The 27,419-nt window shown below is 37.2% G+C and overlaps 1 long non-coding RNA gene across 2 annotated transcripts; it reads left to right on the top strand.

Moving 5' to 3' along the window:
* Positions 1-4,799: 4,799 nt before the first annotated feature.
* On the top strand, positions 4,800-11,166 carry LOC111924879 (uncharacterized). Of its 2 annotated transcripts, XR_002861885.2 has the most exons (5): positions 6,528-6,702; positions 7,360-7,537; positions 10,107-10,179; positions 10,775-10,872; positions 11,070-11,166. It is a non-coding gene; the product is annotated as an uncharacterized LOC111924879 (long non-coding RNA). The 2 variants fall into 2 exon arrangements; XR_015284837.1 differs by lacking the exon at positions 11,070-11,166 and having other exon boundaries at positions 4,800-6,649; positions 10,775-11,039.
* The last annotated feature ends 16,253 nt before the right edge of the window (positions 11,167-27,419 follow it).

The raw sequence follows: 27,419 nt of genomic DNA, 5'->3' as shown, positions 1-27,419 counted from the left end.
ACACTCATTTTTAATATGAACTAGAAAACTTGCTGATGAGTAATTTTTCTTTCCAAAGAGGCTTAATTATTTAGCCTTCCCGTTCTCTTTGATAGATGCATATTCCTTTTATTGGCTACCATGACAATGAAGAAATTAATGATGGGAAGTAGCAAAAACTTTCTGTTCCCTCAGGTATATAACTTTTGTCTAAGTTTTCTCTGAAGTAGCTGAAGCAGCAGCAGAAGTGTGCTGAACTATGTAAGCCAATTGTAGAAGTACTATGTTAATAAATATAATTTCATTAAATTTTGGGGAATGTCTGCTAAATTGATGTGGAATTCTCTGTCCCTCTTTTAGATCACTTTAAATCTCTGTTGATCACCTCATTATTCTGTGAGGTTCAAAAAGGCTAAGTTCCAGCTCTTGGACTTGGGTCAAAACAACCCCAGGCAGTGCTACAAGCTGGGGGAAGAATGGCTGGGAAACTGTGATGGAAAAGGCCCTGGGGGTGCTAGTCAAGAGTGGATGAACATGATCCAGTGCCCTGGTGGCCAAGAAGGCCAGTGGCATCCTGGCCTGTATCCGCTATTATGCGGCCAGTGGGACCAGGACAAGCTGTCGCTGTACTGTGCCATGGTTAAAACAGCTGAGCAAGGCTGAGATGATTCTTCTCATTCAGGATGACCTCCGTTTTCAGAGGTGATCTCCCAACTCCAGATCCAGCTTTTCTTTGAGCAAAATATTTTGTGTGTGATGCACTGTAAATGTTGTAGAAATGAGACTATCGTATTATAATTCAATACACAGAGTTTCCTCTCTCCCACAGTGTACAGAGTACTAAGAGATCTTTCATAATAAAATGCATCAATGTCTTCCTCTGGCCAAGTCAGTGGAAAATGAGTCCTGGCCACATTCAAATATTCAATGAAGCAAACAAAAAAAGAAAATAGTAACAGCTTGTTAAAGGAAAGTAACAACTTTCAGTTTTTGTCATTCTGGTACTGCATATCAGGTCATTTAAGATTTTTTTTTCCCTCCAGGACTTCATCCCCTGGTACTCTACTAATCAAATCCCTGAAGAGTTCAAAGTCTACTCTCCTGAAGTCTAGGGCAATCAGCTCTCTGTGTGCCCTCCTCATTGCCCTAAGGATCTCCATGATTTCATAGTCATTGTAGCCCAGACTGCCCTTTAGATCCTCATTCCCACCCTTGTTGGTGAGAATAAGGTTCAGTGTAGCGTGAGGGAACAAGTTGTATCACAGCACCTCTCCTTGTTGGCTCCACTATCATTTGGAATCGAAGTTATCATCAATGCATTCCAAGAACCTCATGGATTGCCTGTACCCAGCTGTACTGTACTCCAGCAGATATTGAGGTGGTGGAAGTCCCCCATGAGGAAGCAGGGTTTGTGAATATGAGGCTGCTCCTATCTGTCCACAGAGGGCCTCATCCAATCAGTCTTCCTGGCTGGGTGGCTTCTAGCAGACCTCTGCTATAATGTCACCTGTCCCTGTCCTCCTTTTAATCCTGACCCATAAGCTTTTGATTGATCTGACCTGGAAGATCCTGATAAGCACGATGTCTGAACCATTTAAAATTATTGTCATCACAGATTTAAGTCCTTCCAGCTGTATTACTGTCCTTTCTATTTCTGAGGAGGACAAGTCATGTTTCATGTCTGGGAGATGTTCTGCTGAGGTTTTAAACCCTAGTCCAACCATCTCAGCATGTTAGGATGAGGCAATAACTTTCTTAGCTTTAGTTTTCATGGTTAAAAGAGGCCAATAGATGAGGCTTTGTGGTCCAGTACAGCTGCAAGAAGTAGAGTTTCTTTTCACGTAATACTTCTTCTTGTCAGTACAACTCAAAACACTTAGCAGAGTATCCCACTTTTGTGCAGTGCAACACCATATGTGAATGTGAATACGGCAGCTCAGTAAAAGCTGGTAATTATGGTTAGTTTAGCCCCATAAACGTCTGGATTATGCTCAGTCCTGAAAGCACTAAATTCTAAAGCACATTCAGAGCTCTAAAGCAGCTGAATCTCCCAGTCTGCAAGTAGTCCTTTTGACTGTTTGAGTTCTGGAGCCACAAATATCACTTACCAAAGGATGATACAGGGTGGAATGATAGATGTTGGCTCATACCTAAAAGGTTGTCCAAGCAAAGGAATACATAGAAAAATTAATCTATTTCACCCTGTCACTTTACATGCCAAGAGACTATTGCCAGCCTAGAAATTAAAATAATCCTTAAACAATCAGTTTCTCTGCTTAACCCTTCATACACGTGTTTTAAATGATGCAGCACTACACAGGAAGTTGCAAAGGGAATTTTTCTGAAGGGCTGTATCTGTAACAGGAATTTAAAAAAATTAATGATATTCTATATTTCAACCACCCTTTGACTCAGGACTTAACATTCATAGGAGAAGCTGTTTCAGAGTGGTTGATATTATTTCACTAAGAAATCTTGTTTGTCAAAGTGAAAAATTTGTTGAGAAATTGATTTTTACTATCTTCTTTTGAGAAAAATCTGGTTTGTTCCAAAATTTTTACATTCAATATTTTAATTGTCTCTTTCAAATTACTTTTTCTCTAAAATGTGTGATTTATTATGTAATAATATAAATAAAATGTCTAAAGATGAGGTAAAATTAATATTTTGGATATTCTAAAAAATAAATGCAATCAATTATACCGATTGGAGGCAGAGCTTGATCTGCTAGGAATACACTTTTTTCATGAATTTTGCTTTCTTTCTGTGTGTTAAAAATCTATCTTCCCACTTCTGCTTATTTGGGGAAGAACTCATATGAACAAACACACAGAGAACATCTTGATAACTGGAATTTTCAAACAGTTTGTACTGCAAGAAATGCTATTCCTGATGTACTAAAAATGCCATCTGATTCCCACTGTGCTGCTTTAGTTTCTCAGTGTTTCATAACTCAGTTTCTAATATGCTGAGAGTTTACCTGGTAAGACAAATAAATAACGATGTTTATTAAAAGTGTATCTTTGCCATCAGATCAAATTCTAATGCTGTGCTTAAGGCATGCAGTCTCTATAGTTTGCAATGAGATACACATTTTCTTACAATCTCCACTGGATTTTTTTAACAAAGGCTCTTGCAGTGTCCTCTGAATCTACAGAAGCCTGGTTTTTCCCTCCAAGATAATAGATGTCTGCAGTGTGCTTGAAGTGTTCTACACCTAGACCCACAACACAATGCCACATTTTGCCTTTCACTTCCCTTTTATTAGCTGTCAGGAAAACTGGATTCCCTGTGGAGATGAAAGCTTACTTAAGTGTGCCACACAGTCCTGTGTGGACAGCTCACCCTATTGTCATCCCTCAACAAAACACCTTCCAGGAGGAAGATACAGTCTAAGTGGCATTCTTCATTTTCTTTAGATGTCACATAAGAATTAAGTTGCAGAAAGAACTGTAAAGAAAAAATTCTGGGTTTAGAAGAAATTTTTTCAACTGAGGCAGCCTTTCAGGAATCAGTTCCCTAAAACGAGAGTGGGTAGTATTCCCCAATCTTAGTTTCTTCAGGAAGCTTATTTATGCATTTCTTAAAATGCATGCTGTCAAAAACATATTAGAACAAAATTACATTAATTAAAGTTGTTGTGTATTCCAACTAGATAAAGAAAAAAATCTAACCATAAATTCTACAACACACTTAACCTCTAAAAGCAGCAAATATCATCTGCTCATTTTGGGTTAACAAGATTGCTAGATAGGTGGGTCTAAAGCATAGGGCCCTTTCCTGTTCCCAAATTTCAGTAGCTCTTGCTTCTTTCTAAACTGTGTAACAGCGGAGCGAGAGTTTAATAGAGAAGTGTCAGATCTCCCTCAGATTCCCTGGAGGGACAGGTGCCTGCAGTAGGCACTCTGAAAACAACTCAGTTCTCCTTTCTTCTACCTTCCCTCGTGCTACATCTGTGAGACTGACAGAGCAGCTCATGAGGACTGTGGTGGGACAGCTGGGAAACATTGCCATGGGCTGCTCATCACAACTCCTCAGGCAAAGATGGTTTACTGACCTAGTTTATGCTTGTACTGAAGTATATCAAACATGTTCCTACAAACATCTGCCACAGCTCTTGGGGCTGGTGCCTCCACCAGCAGGTGCAGGATAAGGAGATAAGGAGAAATGACCTTATCCTGAAAATGACCAACGAGAACTGTCCAGAGTTGACATTGAATTGAGGTAAAAGCACCTTTATGGATCAGGGCCTGGAGGAATATCTGGCTGACTATTTGAATCACACAAAGTGGTGAAAAAATAAGATTCTTGCATCAGCAGCGAAGCCCAATGTCAGAGATGCCTTTGTGCCTTAACATCAGTAGTGCTCAGGGCCTGGAGTTTGCAGTTTTGTACCCTTTCCCCTAAGGTGTTATAACATTGGTTTTCCAAAGTCCCTGTGGCACTTTCCCCTTGTTTCTCCTTCTTTATGTTCAGTTCTGTTGCCCTCACAGCCTTGTGCCTGCCAAACCCTGGTGTTTCTCCTCTCACGTGTTCTCATGGGAAGAAATTGCTGTTAGCATAAGAAATACCTGGCTTCACTTCTTGCCTTGCAGATTTCAGTTTACACAAAAGAGAAACAAGAAAAGCAGCACAGTAGATAATAGTGAGTTATATATTTGACAAGTACTATCCAGGGCTACATGTGCAGAGTCTCAGCAACTAATGGATGTGCAACATCTGTGCCCAACTGGGCATGCTCTAGCCAGGGCTAATAGTTTCATAGGCAAAAAATGAACTAGGAATCTTGAGCCATCCCTGATTAAAATTATTATGATGCTGGGGTAAAAGCACTGTGAAAATGTCACTATTCTTCTTCTCATCAGTCATTGCTGTGATGTATTGCTGCACTGAAGAGAGCCCCACTCCAGGACACTCACTCTGAGCATCCATCACTGTTCCTCCTTCCTGGCCACTGGAGAGTTCCCCCTTTCTTGTTCCCTTTTCTCTTCCTTTCTCACAGCCTTTCATGTTCACTTCTTTCCCTCTTCCTCCTTTTTCCCAAGTGTAACTTCCAAAGTTAGAGTCTACTTGTGGCATGTGCCTAGCACCCTGCTCACACATCTTCACGCACGTGGATCTGTGTCACCTTCCTGTGTGCTACAGACATCCGCCCAATTAATGGGAACATGTGAACATGATACCAGTGTGTATCAGCTGAGAGTCTATACATTACAGGACACCATGAGCTACAAGTGTTAGAATGAGGATATGGAAGATTTTCCTATGTCACCATGAAGATTTCCAGTCTGTAAATCAAAGCTATCCTGTGAGCACCAAATTCACTTAATGTATGAAGATATACAGGTACACTGCAGTACTAGAACCTTTATAAACTGAATTTTGAAAAGTTTTTATTAAAATAACTCTATCGTCTTTTACCATATTTTCAGCTATATCTCTTTTGTTAATTCAAAATATTCCCTAGATGCTTTAAAAATAACTGAAATTATTAACCTCTAGATTTTCAAGGGTAAAAAATCTTTTATTATGAAACCCTTTGCACTTGGTGTTTGATGTGAACTGTGATCAAAACCATTTAAAAATATATTTTAAAGTTTCTGTAACTCAAGTTTCATTGAGCTCAGGAAACTTGCAACTATTTTAAGACAGGAAGTATGGGAAGCAGCATCAAAAGGTAATGATGTTCTTCTGGGTTTTGTGCAGCTTTGGCTGCATTTCACTTGTTAATGAAGTACCTGTACAATCCTGTTCCAGCTGTAGTGTGCACTGCAATGGTAGATTGCTACTTAGGTTTTTACTTCAGATCTTTTACTAGTTATTCTCTATGTGAAAACATAGCATGACCAAATTTCTAAATGCAGATTCTTTAGTTTCTCTCACATTTTTGTCACAACTTCCCTTCCCACACAGGTCTTTACCACCGATCACCACAAGATCAAACTTGTTATTTGTGGAATCTAGACTTCATTTATATCATAATTTTATTTTTTTATTCCCCGGATGATGAATGAAGAGGCCAGAAATGAGGATAGGCAGGTTCTGATCCTGGTACTTGAGAATTTTATTATTTTTTGCATTGAGGTAAATATCTTTTAGAAATATAAGTATTGGTGAACTGAAAGTACATCTTAAATTTGAAAGTTAAAATTTTTAATGATTAACATCTTCCTCTCTATATTTTCACTAATTGGTTCTATCTCTACTAGCAAAATCCTAGTGCAGAAAAAATAATTCCCATTTGTTGATTCACATTTTAATTTTGTAATTTAATTCTACATTTGCAATTGCAAAATTATTTCTACCTCCATTCTTAAAACTTCTGTTGCTTGTTTGATGCTGAAAAAGTGGGAGACACTTCAGTGAAGTTCTAGAAAAATACCTTCAATTCTTTTTATTTGGATGTTACTTCAATAATAGGCTCTTTCTGGTCCTTTGAAACATATATCCTAAAAGCATATAAAATGGTCAACAGAAAATGGTCAACAGAAAGGCGGCCTTCATTTGCTCTTTTCATTTTGTGCCTCTTTTGGTTTTTTTTCCCCTAGGAAAACTCTGCAACATTTAACAGGCCCATTACATTACAACAGTGGACAGCATGACATATTTCCTTTATCTTAACGAATCCAGAGGTATAGCTGTTACTGCCCCTGGCAGAGAATTGTCTGAGGTAATTGATGCTTTGCAGAAAGTCTGGAAGAAATCTTCTTTGGCAGTTCCAAAGTGAGTCATGTATTCTGTACAACAAACCATTTCTCCATTTGCTTCATGTTTTACGCTCTAAAAGAGCATTTCTGAGTGGTCATAAATGTATTGTGAATTAGTAAAGATGCCATTTACAACAATAAATCAGAAATCTGCACTGGATCTTTTAGGTTTGACCTTTGTTTCCTTATTATCTGTTTCACACTGTTGTGTTTCTTCCAACCTCAAGCAAGCCACAGTGTAAGGGAAAGGTGAGCTGTGTCTCATGTCTGTGCCTATGCTAAGGGTCATCTACATCCACAAAGGCAGCTGGAGGCTATTTGGGACATGCTCCATATCCCTAGCTGTAATGAGAGCATGGACCCTCAGTTCACTGGTGACATCTTCATGCAGATGCCTAAATTTAGCTATCTCAAACAGAAATTGCTTTCACCAATTACTTTTTATGGTGCTATGGGGCATCAAGCACCTGACAAGGGTGGACAACAAAATCAATTAAATTGCTTTATTGTTTCACCAGGCTTCTTTTTTTTCTCATATCTTGTTTTATACTGAGATTTTAACTTCTGTTAACTAGGAAACACTTTATTTTATAAATGAACAGTACCAGCACAAAGTCCTTGGCTAGGGTTCCTAAGTATTATAATAATATAATTTTACTCTCTACTTTCCTAGGCTGTTACAAAGTGCAATGAAGTAGTGCCCTTCAGTCAACTGAAAATAATCAGTAGGAGAGAGGCTTTGGTGCATGGATGAATCCAAACCTTGTGTTGCTTTCATGCTTTTTTGTGCACTGTCATGAATTTTTCAGCAAATTATACAGTAACAGAAATTATAGCAGACATCATTAACTGTAAGTGAATCATAGAAAATATTTTCAGAAAATATTTCTAATCCCATTTTATGGATGAATAGAGTGAAGCAAATATTTAAGGTTTGTTTCTCCATTTATGTTCTGTGTTTGTCCATCTACTAATGAACACTTAATTGACAAAAGTTATATTGAGTGCAGAGCCTCAAATAATTAGGGAAGTATCACAGTACAAAATAATTTATTTCACCAAAAATGGAAGAAATTAGTGCTTTTGTGTGTCCCCCTTCAAATCCCTCAGCTCTCAGTGTCCACAAGTGCAGAAACATCTCCCTGTAAAAACTTGAGCAACGGCCCAGAAAATTGATTTGTTTGCACCACAAATCTCTCAGATGGATGAAAGGGATGGAAATTGCTGAAACAAAGCGAGAAGACTGACTCAGAAAATATGGTAATAGAGCTAATAAAGTTCAAAGTCAAAGTGCAATTCTTTAAATGTCTGGGAAAAGAGAACAGTATATTAAATGCAGCATGCAAATATAAAGTCTTTTGGTTTCCTGTGATCCATCCCATTGGCACTATACAATAGTTAGTTCTTAGAGCACATTCTTGTCGTGATATTTATAATCAGAAAATGCAGTTCTGAACTAAGAATTAAGACTTGGTTATTCAAAAATCTGCAGGAATCTCAAAAAAAGATGATTTTACGTATCTCAAGGCATGGAATTTTGCTCTGAAATTACTGTACTCAGCCTATACCATGTTTTCAAATTTCAGTAAATTTCAAGTAAAGCATACAAATCATTGTTAAAGAATTGAAATGCTGGAAAATTGAACATATTGATATTTAAGCACATCTTATAATCCTTAGTGACAAAAAATTATTGTAATTATTACTGTGAATTTCTCTTCACGTTCCATTATTACAGTTTTGCATTATCTTCTCATTCTGTTGATGTAAGAACCTTCAGTCTTATTAATATAGGCAGCTATGGAATTTAAATTAAAAAAAAAAAAAAAAATTACTCCCCCATGGTTAAGCAACCATTCAAGCATGTTAGAAGTCAAATGTCACAAATATCAAATGATTCTCACTGCTCTTTCATGAGTGATTTCCAAATTTCTTTTTATATTGTCCATGAAATTTGAGAATCAAGTCCACATATAACTTTCCAGGGACAATTTAAATAGCTTTATCTATCCATTTCATATAGAAGAGAACTTATGAAAAGTTAACTTTTTTCTTTTTCACAAATACTGTGACTTCCACTATCTAGAAAGATGCATTGATGGATTAATCTCTCCTTACTACAATTGACAATTGTTATCTGCCTATTTATATTATTTAGTTTCTGGGACACAAAACTCAATCCAGTTCTAGCTAAGTTTATAAATAAAAAAACCTGAAAATAACTTCCAAACATAGACTTCTGCATGGAATTATTATAATTTGTAACTTTGTTCACCCCTGTAATCTTGTATCCTTTTCCCTCTTAGTTTATGAGCTGCGCATCAGAAAGAGAATCCTAAAATTATGCATCTGTAGCAAATATTGTGTTCCCCCTCTTAAAACTCAGGAAAACAAGAAAAATTCCTATCAAACCAAATTATTCTCCCATTTCTTTATGGCCAGTTTAGTCTTATTTTATTTTTGTGTTATAGAAGAAACAAAGAGATTACTATGTCTAAAACTAGCAGTCTGCTGATCCAACTTTTTTGTGCCCCAAAATAATTGCTGAGACTAAATTTTTCAAGTTGAATTATAAACTCTCTAAACATGCAGCTCTAGAGATTTCAGATTCTGGTTTAGTCTAATCTCTAGAAAGAATGGAATTTTTGGATATTGGTTCACAGTGGACTTTACTCCAGTATTTAATCCATTGTAAATGCCATATTTCGTGTCATACCCTCCACTGTTATATTAGCCCTTAGATGCAACAAGAGGACTTAATTTCCCTCAGATGTGTCAGAGTGAAAACAAAGTCAGCTGTTTAAGGTAGGAGTTAGGGAATGATCATACCAAGACTAAAGCAAAATTAGGGATTATTAATCAAAGCTTTTTATAGCTCTGTTTCATGATGTTTTCAAGAACCAATGGGAAATGACCTCCAGGTGTCAGAATCCGCAGTAACAACATTCTCTGACAATAAGAAAATAATAAAAAAGCCATACAGAGCATAAATGTTTGAACATTTATGTTATCTTTCATTACTGTGAGCAGCAGACATGCAGATATATGAGTGATGCTAAGGAAGTGTAACTACAGGCTGGTGAACTTGGTCTGAAAGTTTGCTTCCAAGTGTGGTTATGTTCAACTTGCATTTTTTACAACACACAGACACAGACTGAACTGCCTCAGAGAATTTCTCCCAGAAATGAGAATGGGTTGGTTCATCCCTTTTCTTTGGATTTGTTGATTAGTGATACGGATATGATACTGTCTTTACTCAAATTTGAATTGTTCATCACTAGGACTCAGATATAGCTATAAAGAGGACCTCAGATGATTAGCATCCTTAATCTACTTAATTTACTTAATCTACTTAATATACTGAACCCCCTGGAATAAAAAATTGGCCCAAACCTTTCATTCTGTTTCATCTTTATACAGCTTGGCAGGACATATTCTCCCTGGACAAGACCAACAGTATCCTCTCCAGACATCTATCGAGGTCTTTTTTGAGGTCTGTACAACATGAAAATATTAATCTGACAAGTTTTTTAATTCAAAGATGGTTATAAGAAAAACTGTTAAGTGAAATAGGATTTGTCTTTCTGGCCTTTATTTCTATGTTGTAGTTTTCTGAACATGCTGCACCCACTAAGCCAAGTGAATCATATAATTACGATTAGTGCTCCCAATAGCCCTGTCAGAAATGAAGGTTTATATAGACAATCTGTGATAACCATTTATTATTTTTCTCTGGCTCACTTAGCTGTGAATTTTTATGGGAAATATTTAAATAAGTGTTCCACTTGACAGAACTGACTGTCTGAAAAAAAACCCAAAACACGAAGGAAGCTCAGAGGGATTTATTAGAACAAAAATTTTAACCATTGTACTGCAAACACATCAGTTTTTATATTCTTGTACAACGTTTTATCTTTAATCAAGATCAGATGGTACAAACTGTAACATAGACAGGACTAGATAGGTAATCTGAGGCAATTATAAAATAATATGGACCTAATAACCATATGAATAAAATAAAAAATTAGAAATCAGTGTTTCCCTCCTTCTGTGGAGCTGAGTTTTGTATCTTTTCCTGTTTCCTTTAGGTTTAAAGGCCTCCAAGGGAGAGATTTGTCCCCTGCATTTATAAAATAATAGCACAGTCGAGCACAACTTCAGTTCCCTTCGGGATGTTTGTGTGCTGGTTAGAAATTTTATATTGATATTTTCCTTTTTTGACATTGCTCTTTTTTTATAAAGTTAAGATTTTTATTCTGTTTCCTTTTAGTAGTCTGTAAATGTTATAGCTACAGTTTTAACACTGTTCCTTTTATGTTTTTACATTTTATTTGTATTAAAGAAAATATTTTCTAATATTTTGTTTCCATCATTACTTTTAAGGGAAGAGAAGCAATATTTATTTCATTAAACCAAATAAAGTAAACTGAAGATTAAAATTAATATATTGGAATTCCTCTAGTACAATACATGAAAAAAGGTAATTGGAAAAATATATCACTTCTAATTACTAGTAACTTTCTGAGAAAACAATCTTTTTCCTTCAACCCATGCTATGCCATCTTCAACAGAGATATCAGGGAGTTTTCTTTTTCTTTAGTTTGAAAAATTATTATTTTTTTTTTCTTTTCATTAGAAGCAGATTGAAAAAAAAACTAATTTAATATGACAAAATATTTCAGAAAGTCTTTAGGTGCTAATCAAAACATTCCTGTTTTGATTTTGTTCTCTTTAGACATTTTGAAGTGAAAAATCAAAACATTTCTTTAAAAACACCAAAATTGGACTTTTCAGCACTTCAGAAGTCTGTCGTTGATGGTTTTGATCCTCAAAATAATTTCCCCAAGCCACAGACACAAGCACTGCTGAACTGGCACACAATGGTGCCCACAGGAGGGAGCAGTGTTTGCCACGATTGTTTTCATTAAGTTTCACCTATGGTTTCATTCACATCCAGCAGGATATTTTCTAAGAGCAGATTTAACTCTAAAATCATGTGCAATTCTCTGTGAGGCAAATATTTAAGCTTCCCCTGCTCTGACCTCAGGAATACAAGAATATGTGCTTCAGTGCTTTGCCGAGTATAATTCCTCACTAGCACTCAGTTGTAGGGCTGAGGTTGCAAGCTTTTAATAAGGGATGCACAGATATGAAACAAAAGAGTGTCAACAATCATCAAAGGCTTGGATTTTTCATTCCATTGCTAACACATGAAAAAACATGCATTAGGAAGATCTATATCTGGATAAGTATTTCAGTGGTGAGATGATATTGATGTAGCGCTATCTATCTTCATCAGTTACAGAAGGCCTGAATTGATTTATAATACACTGCATGGATTCTTTTACAAACCATCAGATCTCTGTCAGGGATTTAAAAACTGGGTCAGTTCCAAAAAAAAAAAAAAAGGAAAATAAAGAAAAGAAATATTAAAAAGAAAAAAAGGATAATGTTTAACAAGTGTTGTATGATTAACAGGTGTTTTCCAAGCAAATTCTTTTGATCAGCTTAGCCATAGGGGTTTTTTTGGGTGGTTGTTTTTGTTTTTGTTTTTGTTTTTTGTTTTGAAAGGCTTTGCTTATTCTAAAGGGAGGTAAGAGTTTCTTAAAAAAAAACAAAGGAGCATGAACCCACCAAGTAAGACATTATGACACTGTTACTCCTTGCTGGCCATATTCCAAAACCCTTCTCTAAAGAGCCAATCCTGGTCACTTAAACTGATAGGATAGTGGGTTAGATGGACCTTTAAACAAACTTGATATGTTCAGTTTCATATCTTATTGAATAAGTCATAGAAGAGAGATCTGATACGTTTCATTTACAAGCCTGTTGTTTAACCTTATTTTCCTGTTTAAGCCATTTTGAATGTTGGGGTTTCTTTTTTTTTTTTCCCCTTACATTTTTTAAAATGAAAACCTGTATTTTCCTAGTGTACATGTAAAAAGAGGTTGCAACTGCTTGGTGAAGGCTCTCCCAGGGTGTCCTTGCATCTTATCCTGCATCACCAGTCAGCCCCACCTGGCTGGTGTGGTTTAACCAACCTGGAAAGTCGATATTGGAGGGCTTCAGTACACAACAGTACTCATGTAACCACTAACATAAGTCTACAGGGACCAGAGAGACACTACACAAATAAATTAAAATCTCCACCAGACACCATTGCAGGGGAGGGATTAATCTCTTTATGCATTGTTTAAAGCCTAATTCACTCTGCTCCTTTTAATTTCAATTCCTTTCTATTCAACTTTTTCAGGTACACCCTATGTCACAAAAATACCTACAGGATCAAAGAACTCACTATACTGAACCCACCAGTCCCTTTCCCAGTTTTTAACCAGAGCTGGCCAGAATCAGAAGATTCAGAGAAGGCTTTAAACAACTTACATTTTAAAAAATGGGAAAATCTGGTTCCCATTTATCACACTCTAATAATACTTGGTTGTTTTAAACACTGACTAACAAGATTTAGAATAGATTTTTGTTCTGGTTATTCTTGTTCTCCAAGTATATCTCCAAACTATTTTTGAAACTTGTGAAATTCTTTGTCTCAATAGCTTATTTTGACAGTGACTGCAAAGTCTGTACCCTTGAGAAAAATATATCTTATATTAATTTTGAATTTTCCTTGGATAGTATTTATTTCTTTATCATGTCTCTATTCTTACAAGCTCTTCTGCTTTCAGTGTCTGATTCTTTCCATCAGGAAAGACCATGAAGCTGCAGAACATCTGTTAACAGAGTGGTGTAGGCCAGAAGCTGTCTCTAGTAATGGACAGCGCAGAAGGATATGAGAGGTTTCTGCAGCATTTACAAGCCTGTAGAAATCTTCTCATGGCAATCTCTTTTCTGTTTTATTTTGGGTTTTGGTTTGGTGTGGTTGCTTATTTTCTGGTTTTTTTTTTTCCCTTAGGAGCTTCTTCAATGTATTTGGCCCTTTCATTTTTAACTCATACATATTTTATCAGGTACAATATTCTGAGTTTCACAAGTTATGTGAAGTACCCCTTTGTTTTGATTTTCCAGACATGCCGCCTGCTAGTTACATTTAACTCTCCTTAGATCTTGTATTGGAAAAGACAGTAAATAATGATTCCCTTTTGGTCTGTTCTTTGACTCTCATCATTTTATGGACTCCTGGTATATCTCCCTCAATGCCAATTAAAGGCTTGTGCTGACCTCTTAAGGAAGAAGCCATCATGCCCAGCTATCTAAACACAACCTCCTGACCATTTGAGCTCCCACCCAGGGTGGCACAGAGCCACCTGAAAATCAGGAGAAAACCAGGTATATTCACATGTGCCTTCTTTGTGCCAGGTGACTGTGCCAAGGTTCAGGATGTATTTACTTCTCCAGAACACTGTGCCCTGCATTCAAAGCTAAATGAAGTATCTTCCACTAGAAGCATAACCCAAAAGCAAGTTCTCTGAGAAATGGACAAGCCCTACAATCAACATTCATGTCATTATTTCTGATGATTTTTTTCCTAGAGAAAGAGAAGAAAAAATTCTATTTCTCTGGGCATTTTTTAAACCCCAAAATGCCTCCAACAAATGGACATGCTTAGGGAAGCTCAACAAACGTCATTGCCATTCTGTAAACATGCAGAGAACCTCACAACCAACAGGAAAGAGAAAATAAGTTTCTTTTTTCATACCCTGGAAAATATAATACAATGAACAACTCTGCTGGACAAAAAACTAAATTGTGCTCCTGGCTGACAGACTAGTAGGCTTTGGCTACCTGTTGTCTCATTTTCCTGTCTGCAGTGTCATATGCCCTCAAGACTGTCCTTTTCTTCACAGGCTTCTTATACTTTGCATCAGTAATTTTTAAAGTTTGCAGATCTTATGGGTCCCTAAAAGTGGATTGGCAAACCTGATGTGCTGTGTTTAATTCCAATATTTAACCTTTTTCCTCTTCTACTTCATAGTAAAAACATACTGAGGCCAGTATAGCCACTGGGAAGAAAATGCAAAGAGAACAAAACTAAATATTTTTGTCAGGGCTGAGAAAACGTTCCTTTTTTTTTTTTAATTAAAAAAGAAATTCACTACAAATTTTATTTTGTTAAAAAAATAAAATTATATGCACGATTTAATGTCAATCATTTTATTCTTTCTTTACCTCTAAAAAGGCATTTCAGTCTTTTCAAGCCAAAAAATATTGGTTTGATACCAAAGAATTGGCAGATTTTCTCAAAAGTGTTGAAAGTAGCATTCTCGTGTTTCCATGACAAAATATATCACTTAATATTAGACACTTTAAAATGTCAAAATTAAATGATTCAGCATTTTCATATCCCTCCCTCTTTATTTCTAAGTTGGAATTATTATGATTACATTCATTTCCACCCACTCTCACTCCAAAACATTCTTATTGTTAAGTTCTCTGTTCTTCAAATTCTTCCTGATTGCTCTGGTTGCTCCATCAGTCTCTGCGCTGCACTTGGATGTACTGGTACTTGGAAGGACTTCAATTGCAAATCCATCACACCAGCAGGGCAGTTTTAGTGCCCTACTGCATGGGACATCAAAACATCAGAAAACCCAAGGAACTCTCTGACCTCAGTAATTTTTCTCAGCTTCAGTTCCCACAGACACCAAAAATCTTGTGTTCTATCACTGCTTTAGTGAATGAGAACTTAGTTTCTTCAGCTGAGAAATCCAATTTAAATCTCATCAGGGAATACCGTTATCCTGTAAACCACAAACACAGGAGAAAGCAAGCATGAAAAAACTGCTCAGCCAGGGACTAAAGTAAGTGGGTTATTCTGCAAGTAATTCATTCACTGAACAATTTTAGTGGGAGTTGTGGCTAAATCAGGACAGAAGGAGAAGTACACAATGGGTCTAAACCACCACCATCTGTATAGAAATGTTTCTGAAACAATTACTTCACAAGTTTTTTCCAGCAGCTGGACAAAACCCATATAAAGTAATTTCTCAAGAGATTTGTTCCAGAAATACTGCTTTTAATATGTACCATTCCAGTTACTACTTTCTGACCTTGCATATTTTGGGATCTCAGGCATATCCTATAACATAAAATAAATATTTTCCCTTCTAAAGTTGCTGTCTGTTTTAGATTTTGTGCTTTATTTGAAAAACTGTGCAGTAAGTGATTTTTCTATCCTATTTTAATTTAAAAATCTCTGGTTTCTTGGTGTATATCATGTAATACTACTCCATCCACTTCCTGTGTGTTCAGGTAAATTTTTATTTTTGTCTGTCTTTAATAAGGTCATTCAAATCTTTTGCATTCCAAGGAGGCCTTATGCCATTCATTAAAAGGGTTATTAAATCTTATGATTTCTCCTTTTCTTTTTCCTTAATGACATTTAAAATTACTGCTGTTTCAATTTCCTTTATTTGTTGCAACAGCTTTATGAGAACTCACTGTTCTTTCCAGTAGCTAAGTGGTTTACTTTTTCTTCAACCCTTCCCCTGACTTGATGCCACAGAATCAAAATTCTTAAAAGAAATCCCCTTCAATTTTCTTTTTGGAGAGTTAAGCACTTTCCTCTTTCCTTCTTTTTTTTTTTTAATGCAAAGACATGGTACACCTCTGTTTTAGCTCTAGTTTCTTACAGAAAATGATCAGCTTAAATTGGATTTCTCTTATTTTAATGTTCTCAATATTTTGTGCTGTCATCTTGAAACAACTCATGGGTTTGATTGTTCTCCTTATAGAAATATTTATAGCAATATTTCTCAGTGGAGTACCGTCCAGAGCAACCTCCCCTGCTCTTGAGTGGACTGGTGAACCTCTGCAATGGTCTGAGGCTGAGCCTGGAGGAGTCTGCTGTGGCACCACATGCAGACTGCTCCCTGATTGATCCTTCACAACCTCTGCAGATGACTAACATATGCTCTAATCCAAGCTTTTATCCATCAGATTTTGGTATAAAATTTCATCCAATCATATTACCTTGCCTTGCCTTGATCTTTTCATTTTGGGCTTGCCACCAAAGAAATTTCTACTTTGGCCATGGACACATCTCTTACTAAAATCCTTTCCCACCTGCCTTTTCTCTGCCACGATAAACCGAAGTTACATTGGTTTGACAAAGCTGTCACAACACACCATTCCCTGTTTCATATTTAAAACTCTGCCTCTATTTTGCTAACTTGCTGTGCCTATAAGCGAGAAATTTTTGCTTTCTTCAATCTGTTCCTCAAGTGCAATCATACTTGGGAACAGTTATCAAATATCTTCGCTCACATCCTCCTCGAGAGTTGCTTATGATACCAAATTTGACAGTGTTTATTCCTCTAGGACACGGATGCCGGACTCCTACATGTCCCACGATATTTTATCCCCTTTTATCTTCATGCAGTGTACTGCAGATAGGTGGCATCTCTTAGAGTGTTGTCATGGAGTTCCCAGTCCCAAAAAGCCCCTTTAGGGGTTATCTAGAACAGGAAAAATGTTATCTCAGTGCTGTTTATCTTTCCTCTTGTTGAATTTCCACTCTATGAGTAATTAATTACTTAATGAAACACAGTTCTTGTTTTTACTTAAGTGTTTATGTAAATTGTATTTTATGAAGAACTATGTATATAAACTCATATATACTCAGAAATTATGTTAAATGTTATGCAAATTGGTCTGCCAGGAAGAGGCAAGCTCATGAACTTGTATGTAGCAAGTACTGGTTCATAACCTGCAGAAGATTGGGACAAGCAGGATATGATATTATTTTTATGAAAGCTGTGTCAAGCCCTGGTTTAGATGACAGGAATTAAGAGGTGAGGCATTTTCCTAATTAAATCAGTAATCAGTAATATGAGGTTGAAGAATTTACACTGAACTAAAATGTGATTGGAGGAGTTGGCACTGTGCTCTTGCAGCCAAGAAGCTCAATAGCATTGTGGGCTTCATTATCACTGAACTATAGACTGGTTTGGGTTGGCAAGGACCTTAAGGATCATCAGTTTCAAATGCCCCTGCTGTGGGAAGAGACGATGCCCTTTAAACCAGGTTTCACAGTATCCCACCCAACCTGTCCTTGAACATTTCCAGGGATGGGTCATCCACAGCTTCTCTCAGCAACCTGTCCTAGTGACTCATTACACAGTTCTTTAGGTAAAAAATTTCTTAATAAAATCAAATCTAAATGTCTTCTCTTTCAGTTTCAAACCATTCTGCCTTGTCCTATCATTACCTCTCTATATGAAAAGGCACTATCACTCCATTTCATAATTACCCTTTAAGAACTGGAAGGTTCAGTGAAGTCTCACTGTAGTCTTTTCTCCATGCCAAACAATCACAACTCTCTCAGCCTGTCTACACAGAAAGGGTTCTCCAGCCCTCTGATCATCTTTTTGTCCTCTTCTGACTCCACTCAAACAGGTCCATGTCCTACTTATGTTGAGGATTCCAGAAATGAATACAGTACTCCAGGTGGGTTCTTGTGAGGGCAGAGTAGACAGGGAAAAAGAATCATCTTGCTCAACCTCCTGGCTGTTAACATTGTCACAGCCAAGAGGTCCAGGGGAGTGATTATTGTCATCTCTTTAGCATTTCTGAATTTATGTTTGGAGTACTGTGCCAAATTTTTAATTCCCTGGTATTCCAGAAATTAAAAACAAATTTCATTAATTTTCCCAGTAGAGGACAAATCTCATGTGTAGAGCATGAGACAGTTAAGGAGAGGCTGAGGGATCTGGCCTATTTCAGCCTGAAGAGGAGAAAGTTGGGTGGATACCTAACTGCTGTCTTCAACTGCCTCGTGGAGGAGTTATAAGATAGCCAGACTCTTCCAAGACATGGCTAGTGAAAAAAAGAAGAGGCAGGGATCCAAAGCTGGAGCAAGGGAAATATCAGCTAGGAATAAAGATAATACAAGTCACAATGAAATTTGTCAAATATTGGAACAGGTTGTCCAGAGAGGCTGTGGGATCTCCATTTGGAGATTTCCAGAGCTCAGCTGGGGAAGCTGGAAAGCATTCAGGTAGAAAATCAAAACCAAAGTTAATTATACCTTTGTATTGTTTGATTTCTCTAATACAATAACTAGTTACTTACACCTGGTAGTTTAGCATAAAAAAAAAAATAATTTGCTTTTACCTTCTCTCTCTCTCATAATAAGAGAGTGAATTCATGTTGATCACAGTGGCATCTCAGTACTCCAGGACTGGTGATATTAAACACACTTACTGTTCCTACACTGTGATCAGGAGGCCCAAGGAGTAGCAGGGTGCCTCTCCCCAAAGTTGTGTGGGGGAGGAATTTTTCAGACATGGTGATGGTGAATCATCCCCCAGGGCAGGTTCTGGCTCTCTATCCTTGCCTCAGCAGCATGGCAGGGAAAATACCTGTTTCACAAGGGACTCCTCAGAAAACAACAATCGTCTTTTATTATTCACAGTATAAGGAACTTGTGAATCTTGGCCCATAAAGGGGCCTCTTCTGTGCTACAGCAGTAAAAATGACAATAAAAAGAAGATTGCTCTGCATCAAAAAGAAAAGAACATTTGTTGAATAAGCTGCTATACCAACATAAATAATGATGTCATGGTCTAGCTCTTTGTCTCTCTGTTCTTTTTTAATTACGTTTGTCTAGTTTCCTTCTTAGGTATAGAAAAAGGGTTTGTTTGGAGTTTTTTCCTCTCTCTGTATCCCTTTTACCTGTTGTAATTTTTTTTAATCTTGTTTTGATTTGTTTCATAGTTTCAGGTGTCTCTAAACTCCAGTGTAAATTCTATTTTCTTGATGGAAAGAGAAGACAGGATTCTGTGCTCTGCAGGGAAGCAACCCTTGAGACATCTATGTCTTCCTTAATTTATTTTCCATTGTATTTAGTAGCTTTCCCAGATTAAAAGTGATGCATCAGGAAAGATCTCAGTTCCTATCAGCTCATCAAAAAGATGAGAAAACTTAGATGGTTCCACCTTTTGGGATTCTGTGCAAACCTGCACATATGCATGTGCAAGGATAGGTGCAGATACTTGCAGACAAAGGAGGCAACTTTGAAAATTGAGAATGCACTAAATCTAAACCATTCCTTTTGCTTCTCAAAACAGAAAGAGAGAAATGCGAGGGGAAATCTTCCTGCCCTTCCCACAAGAGTGACATGTTCTTAGCTTTCCTGAGAATATTTTGTAGTCACACTCCTGAAAGTGAGCTAAACTTTTCTGAAAACACCTTTCTAACACTGTGACAAAATTCCATCCCTGAGGTGATCTGAGTAGCTGACTGTCATATGTGCCAAACAACATGCACTCACTATGAGACTTTTCTCTCAGTGAGCCAAAGATAAATGATCCTTGTAGCCACTAACCTAGAACAAAGGACCCTATCCCTTCACTTCGTAGTACAAGAATAATAATCACCTGACACCACATAATGAACAAAACCTACAGAATGTCTCTTACTGCAGACAGTCACAACACTCAGAAAAATTATTCCTTCTAGCTAAAAAGCTAGTAATTCCCATCTGTTTTTTCCATTAAGTATTAGCAAAGAAATGTGAGAGTACCATACATTTTATTCTCTCATTTCCACACTTAGACCCCGTGAAAAATTGAATAATGTCTGTGGCAAACACCCAGCAACACCTCCCCCCTCCTCAGTTTTGTATGATTTCTTGATCCATTGAAATTAATTGCAAAATGTCTTGACTTCTTCCTGCAAGGAAGCACAAATCTAACTTCCTTCACATCAAAAAATGTAATACTTTAAAATAAATGGTAAGGTTTGAACTGTATGACTTTGACTGATTATTCAGACTGATTCTTTCCTTACCAATGCTTATATAAAGTTATAATATATTCTTTGGTTTCCTTGTTTTTCCTTGAATTTTACTCTGACATGAAGAAGAACAGAACCTCAGTGAGAAGCTGATATCATTCTGGCATGACACCATGTAACTCAGTTGATTGTAGGAGTGCAACACCTGGTAAGTATGGGCTTGACAACAGTCCAAACTGCTGATTAAGGTATCAAAAATAAAAAAGAAGACTTTTACCCTGCTAGGCTATTATATGCCCTTCTTTTGGACTTGAATCTCAGAAATATTAAATGCTTTAGAAAATCTGAATAAAATTTCAATACATTTACCCTATCATTATAAATATTTCATCTGTATTACTAATTGTAAAAACTACTTTGTATTTTTTTTTGATTTCAGATAAATATGGCTTTCAATCTTCACATAGAAAAAAAAAAAAGAAAAAAAAAAAGATTCTGTTAAGCCCTCAAATCTTTCAACTGATAAGTACAGGTATAATATTTTATATTACATTTCTATGTTCAGCCATGCCACAGATGGGACTAATTTGAAGTTTTAAAAGGTACATGATCCTGGCTGTCTGTATATTTTGTTTTATGTTCTTTTTTGAGTATTTTCTGGGAAAAGGTAGACTACAGGATTAACTTTCAGGAGACTGAGGATTAGATACCTCAGTGAGAATAAATCTGTGATTTTCAAGCAAGACAAGATGTAATATTTTGTAAATGAAAATATCTAGGGAGAGAATTATATTCATGGAGGGTGCTGACTTGTTGAGTGCTGGGAGAGCCAAAATGCTGTCTTTGAGAGCCAATTTACTGTAGTGCTATACAATATTTACTAGCTTGAGGCAGTAAGTTTCTTCCAGTCCAGGAAGTGCCCTACAGCAGGTAAATGCCTTTGTCTGGGCAGGGTGCAGCACTGGCTGTGAGCTGGCATTGGAACAAGCATGCCAACCAAGTGCTGCAGCTTCCCAGAGACTAGGGATACAAAGGACTTTTCTCATTTGGGGCAGGGTGGTAAGAAAAGCTAATAAATAGCCTGCAGTAATGCAAAAGATGGTGCAGACAACCTCTTGCCCAGAGGTGGAGTCAAGACAATCTGTCCAGTCAGGAAAGCTCCCGTGTTTTTGACCCTGAACATAAAGTTACCAGGCAGTCTGCATGACTGTCTCCTCATGAACACTTTTTAACCTACAATTAATTAGGTGTTCTAAGCTTCAGATCAAAACCTGCCCCTGTATTCTCTAGCAATGGAATAAACTGCCTATTCACTCCTGAGGCACCCACATGGGGGACTGATGCCCGCTACTGACAGGCTCAACTATGTTGCCCATGAGCACAAGGCTCAGTCCTTTTTCTCTGCTCCTCTCTAAAGTAGAGGCACTGAAGTAGAGCATGCTGGCATCCTTCCTGGCACAGCTATTTATCACCTAAACTATGCCCTGTAAGCATGTTCTTTGGAAAGAACCCAAAGGAAAGCTGCCGAAATCTCCGAAGGAATATACCCAGCCAGATATATTTTTAAGATTGGTGGGGTGTGGGTGCAAAAAGCTATGAGACGCCTACCAGAGAATTTTTGCTCTAACCAGTCTATTTTTAATTTGTCAAAAAATTTCTCCAGGTGGCCAACCACAAATTTAGGAATCCAACACACAAGCCCATTTTAAACTTCCTACGGGTACACCAGACAGAAAACAAGCTTTAACAGCAGTCATACACCAGAGGTCACCTAAATTCATTGTGAGGAGTGGGATGGAGAGGAGCATACAGAAGTGATACAGGGTTCTCTTGAGCAGACAGGAAATTTTTTTGTGCTTCTTGTGACCCCAACAAGTTTACTGCAAGCAACAGGGCACAGGCTTACAACCTTTGCTTCTCAGTGTTAGCAGCAATCTAAGGAACACAGGGGAAAAGGCATATGAGTTCAAACACAAGTTATATTGAAGTCAGTGGCAAAATTCTCAAAGAGAACAACTGAGTGGAAATGGAGAATGGACAAAAGGCACATGGAGAGAGCAGACAAAGCAAGGGAAAAATATGCGTTGTTAAGAAAGACTTGCGAGAACAAAAAGCAAAAACGTAAGGTTTTCTATATATATAATGTAGAAGAATAGAGGCAAAAAAATAAACTTTCATTAACATCCTTTTGGATAGTTGATCCAGACAGCACCCAAAGACACGAAGCAGGGCAAATAGAGGAACATTATAATTACATTTCTACCAAGGGAGTAAACAAGGAAGTATTCTTCTATACAGAACAAAAAAGGATGGGTGTTCAATTTCAGTGAAGCAAGCCTTGTTGAAACTGATACTGTTGCATAAAAGTGAAAGAGAATCATGAAAGGAAGGGGCAAGTGAGCGAAATTGGAAGGCATTCGAAGTAAAATTCATGTTTGCCCCAGAGAATGTTGTGTATCTGCATGCTACCTACCCAGTATTGTAAGGGAAAAGGTGTGCCAATGTGAATGAAAAATGCTCTGTCCAAAGTGATCAAAGTTACAAAGGGCCCAAATGTGAGAGATAAAACGGAGATTATGGAAGGGAGAGATGAGAAAGTGTAGAGAAAAGAGTAACACGTGAGGAGACAATAGAAGAGATAGAAATGTGTTAGGGCAGCAAGGTCATCCAAGGAGATTACAGAGGAGGATATTGTAAATGTAAGATATTATTAACTAAAAAATAGATATGGCAGTGACACAAAGTTAATTCCCTGCCTCAGTTTTCACAAAGCAAAAATAAAGGACAAATGTTAAAAGCAGACATGAAATTTCCCCAGGGAGGAAAACGAAGTATTAGAAATAATACAGGAAATCTCGGTCATGCCAGAACAGGTAATCAAAAATAATGGTCAAAACCATATACACCAAGAATATATATGGAAAAAAAATCCCCCTCAAACTACCTCTACTCAAGCATACTTTACAACTTGCTTTATAAGGAAGAAAAAAAAAAAAACTGAAAAAGAGGTTAGAAGAGAGAAGAATAAAAATTTCAACTCACAGCTCTCTTTTAAAGCATATTGATGACAAGCTAAAAGCTGTATTTCAAATACCCAGCCCACCAATTCTTCCCTTTTCTGATAAAATAAATGTCTTTGGAAAACAGCAGAATAAAACAATCCCTCAAAGCCTGTACATTTCACTCTTTTATAATCCACATACCCATTAAAGACATAATATGCTACCACTGAAGACAACTGAAGCATGTAGTGCTGATTTCACTTGGCATTGAGTCATGCCTCAGCTAACAGAACAATTTGCATGGCCATACTGGAGAAATGGCATCAGCTGTATGCTGACAGTGTCCCCACCACCAGTTCATGCATGTTCATCGCTTCTTCGTGTCTCATACCCTCCAGGTGGATAATGGGATGTGCAATTGATGCCGAAGAGTTTGAGATCAGTTGGTGACAACTTCTGTATTTTAAGCATTTGAAGACTATCCAAAAAGCTTCTTCTTGGGACATACAAAAGAACAAATTGCTGCTATGTACCTCTGTATTTCTCTGCTTTGGCTACCCACCCTGCATAGAACTACGGGGCAGAAGAGCAGCTGCCTCTAGGCTCCTGAGCTTTTCCAGTTATTCATGTTCCCTTGTGTGTACCAAAGTGCAGGTCAACAGGAGAGAAAAGTGCTACTTCTGTCCCCGCAATGCTCCCTAAATTCCTGCTCTGCTGTCAAACAAGTGTAATGACATACTGCCAGTTCCTCAGGGAAGCTTGCAAACTCTGTGTTTTCAAGCAGTGCTGGGTGAAGATATCTAAGACTCATCAACACAGTAGTGTTTGAAGAATCAGCCTTGAGGAGCTACCTATTTGACACTTCAATGGAGGTCCCTCGTTCTAAAGCGACAAGAGATTTCTTTTTACCCCTTTTAAAAATGTACCAGCAGTAGGGCCTCTTCTAACAAAACTACAGCTGGCTCCTGCTCTGAGTTATTCTGGAATTCATTCAGACATTTTCTTGACTTCTACATGCATGTAGAGTTGCTCAAAACCCCACCCAGTCTGGCCTTGAACACCTCCAGGGATTCAAGAAGCCATAGAGAAGCTACAGCTTCTCTGAACATCCTGTTCCAGTGCCTCACCACCCTCACAATTAAGAATTTTTTTCCTAATGTCTAATTGAAACCTGCTTCAGTTTCAGTTTAAGCTCATTCTTCCTTGTCCTTTTACATGGTCCTTTCACATGCCCATGTGAAAAGTCCTTCTCCAGCTCTCTTGTAGCCCTGTTTAGGTACTGGAAGGCTGCTATAAGCTGCTATAAGAGCCTTCTCTCCTACAAGATGAACAACCCCAACTCCCTCAGCCTGTCTTTGTAGGTGAGATGCTTCAGACTTTGGATCATCTTGGTGACCCTCCTGTGGAATCACTCCAACAGGCCCATGTTTTCCTTGATAGGCACCCCAGACATGGACTCTTTTGAGAGAACTTTAAATGCTAGTAATTAACTTAGTCACACAGTACTCTTATCTCTTTCAGTTCCCTGGATAAGATGCCAGGCGTAATGTGGCAAAAGCACAGTTTTTGCTTAGTTTTATCTTACATCTAAGTGGTGTCTCATATCTTGCCAGAAAGGAGAACATATATGTGGAAATGGAAATATACATGGAAATGAGACAAGTAAAGCAGCAGGAATAACACTTCCTTGAGTACACTAGCTTCAAATTTTTACTGAATCCAGAGGAATAGTTGTCTTCTGTCTTATGAGTATCAGCAAGTGTTCTCTGACCCATCTGAGAATTTAATCAGTGTGGTTTCTGTGGATATTTTCAGAGGTGTGAATCCCAGCCAGTGGATTCACATTGGCTGTACTGAAATTAGACTGATTTACACCAGATGAGAAAGATTAAGCAGCAGAGCAGGAAACAAGAAGCAGAATCCAGACTGTCTTGGATCACATTCCTACATGTATCTTGAAGGCCTTTAACCTTCCCAAGTGGTCAGTTACATTGATTAGACCTTCTGGTGTATTTATTTAATTAAGTTTCCTATATTTGAGACTATTTAAGGCTCTACTGAGTCAGAGGAGAAATTCCAACTTCAGAATAAGAAGGAGCTGTACAAATGAACCAGGCTTCAGTTCAAGATGAGCAGTCAGAAGAAAGATTTTTCCACAAATAAATGACCTTTTCAGTTAGGTTTGCAAACAGACAAACATCCAAGCTTCTGTAGCAGAGGCTTCCCTGCAAGAACCTTTTGATACAAACTGAAGATACACCTACAAGTGCTCAATACATTAAAACACTAGAAGGCAGAAAAGAAGTATTTGAGCTGCATTCAAAAGACAAATCAAGGAGATACAAGAAATTATAGGAAAAAGGGCCACAGTATAGGAAAATATTATTGAACATGCTATCCTGCTTGGGAGGAATCCATATCAGCACCTGAGCTGTTGCATATTCTGGACAATCTGTTGATGATTAATGGAAGGAAGAGAGGAGGCCAGCTACCATCATTTCTGCCCAGTGCTATGAATGCAAAGCATAAATCAGGTTTTCAACATCTTTTTAAAGAGCCTCTATGGAAAACACAGAGTATCTCTCAGGTGGCAGGCAACAAGGGCGCTGTGGAAACTCACCTTCAGTAAGCAGGCACAATGTTCTACTGGTTCTTCATGAAGAATTAATTATAAACAAAAGTTATATTCATCTGGAAGTGAACAAGAAGCTGAAGAACATTTTGTAAAATATTGCTGAAATATTGGAGGAAGTGAATGAGGCCATTCATCAGCTCAGAAAATCAGCATTTGCACAGGCATAAGCTATTTTGACATCTCTATTGTAAGGGTCCATTCCTGACATTCTCTTGTTTTACAGAAGACATTTCTGGGATGTATTTCTCTGACCTGTTCTAGTTGTCTACACCGGGATGAATTTAATTGTACTTCTTGCTTAACACCTCCTCTTCAGAAGTGGAATAATCATGCTGCCAGAGCCAAGGAACAATATGGACAGGAAAATACTGTTTGAATAGTTCAGCATCATGCTTTCTAAATTGCTGGCTTACAGGACAGGAAGAGACAGTCTGAATTTCTCTGTACACAGGATGCAAAATACAATCTCATCTTTCATCTCTTATTGAAATTACCTGAATATGATCTCCATCCCTTATTTTCTTCACTAGACTCTTGATCAACAAGGACTTTGGGAAAAAACATGGATTATATATTATATTCTATATTATATCAGGTGTTGAATTTAGAAGAATTTGGAATTTAGAATTTTGAAGATTTAGAAGATATTTAAAGTCTTTCTAAAGGTTTTTCAACCCAAATTTTCTACAGTTCTAAGGGGTCATTTTCTACAACTAAATGAGATATTTTAGCTGTACATTTTAGTGACTCAAAACTGGAATAGGAAAAACAGGAAATATATAAAGATTAAGTTAAGTTTATCAAACAGTTCAGGTAAAGCAAATGAAACAAAATACAAATTCTTAAACAAAAAAGAAAGTCTGCTTTAATTTAAGGTTTTAGAGAAGTTTTGTCTTCCTAAATTTACATTAAAATTTTGAGATATTAAAAAAATATCAAACAAGCTGAATATTTTAAAAAGTAAATATTTAATCTGAAGTAACATATTTTAAACTTTTAAAATTTATTATTAACACAATTATGCTCTTAATATTACTGATTCCAATAAAAAAGGAAAAATTAATGTGAATATATTCATATATTGAAGTTTCTGATAAATGGCATCATAATACAATTCTTTCCATAGCTTAGACTAACACAAAGCCTTAAAAAAAACTTTTCACATGGTAGTGCTCTGATCCATAATTCCATCTGGAAATTAATAACCTGATTGACTTGTGGCTTATGTAATATTACATCAACCCTCATGTGGTCTTCATACATATTTGTAAATACGTGTAATTTATTTTTAATATTTACATATACTTCATAATGCTTGAAGACCCAGAGATGGTCATAATGGAACTAGGCTACAAAAAACACGACACAATGCTTGTGTTTAGAAACTGCCTAAACTAGCCAAGA

This window comes from Cyanistes caeruleus, chromosome 3 (assembly GCF_971803275.1).
Source record: "Cyanistes caeruleus chromosome 3, bCyaCae1.hap1.1, whole genome shotgun sequence".
Lineage (NCBI taxonomy): Eukaryota > Metazoa > Chordata > Aves > Passeriformes > Paridae > Cyanistes > Cyanistes caeruleus.
The sequence above is the reverse complement of the archived record's forward strand: the minus strand, read 5'-3'. Positions and strand labels throughout refer to the sequence as shown.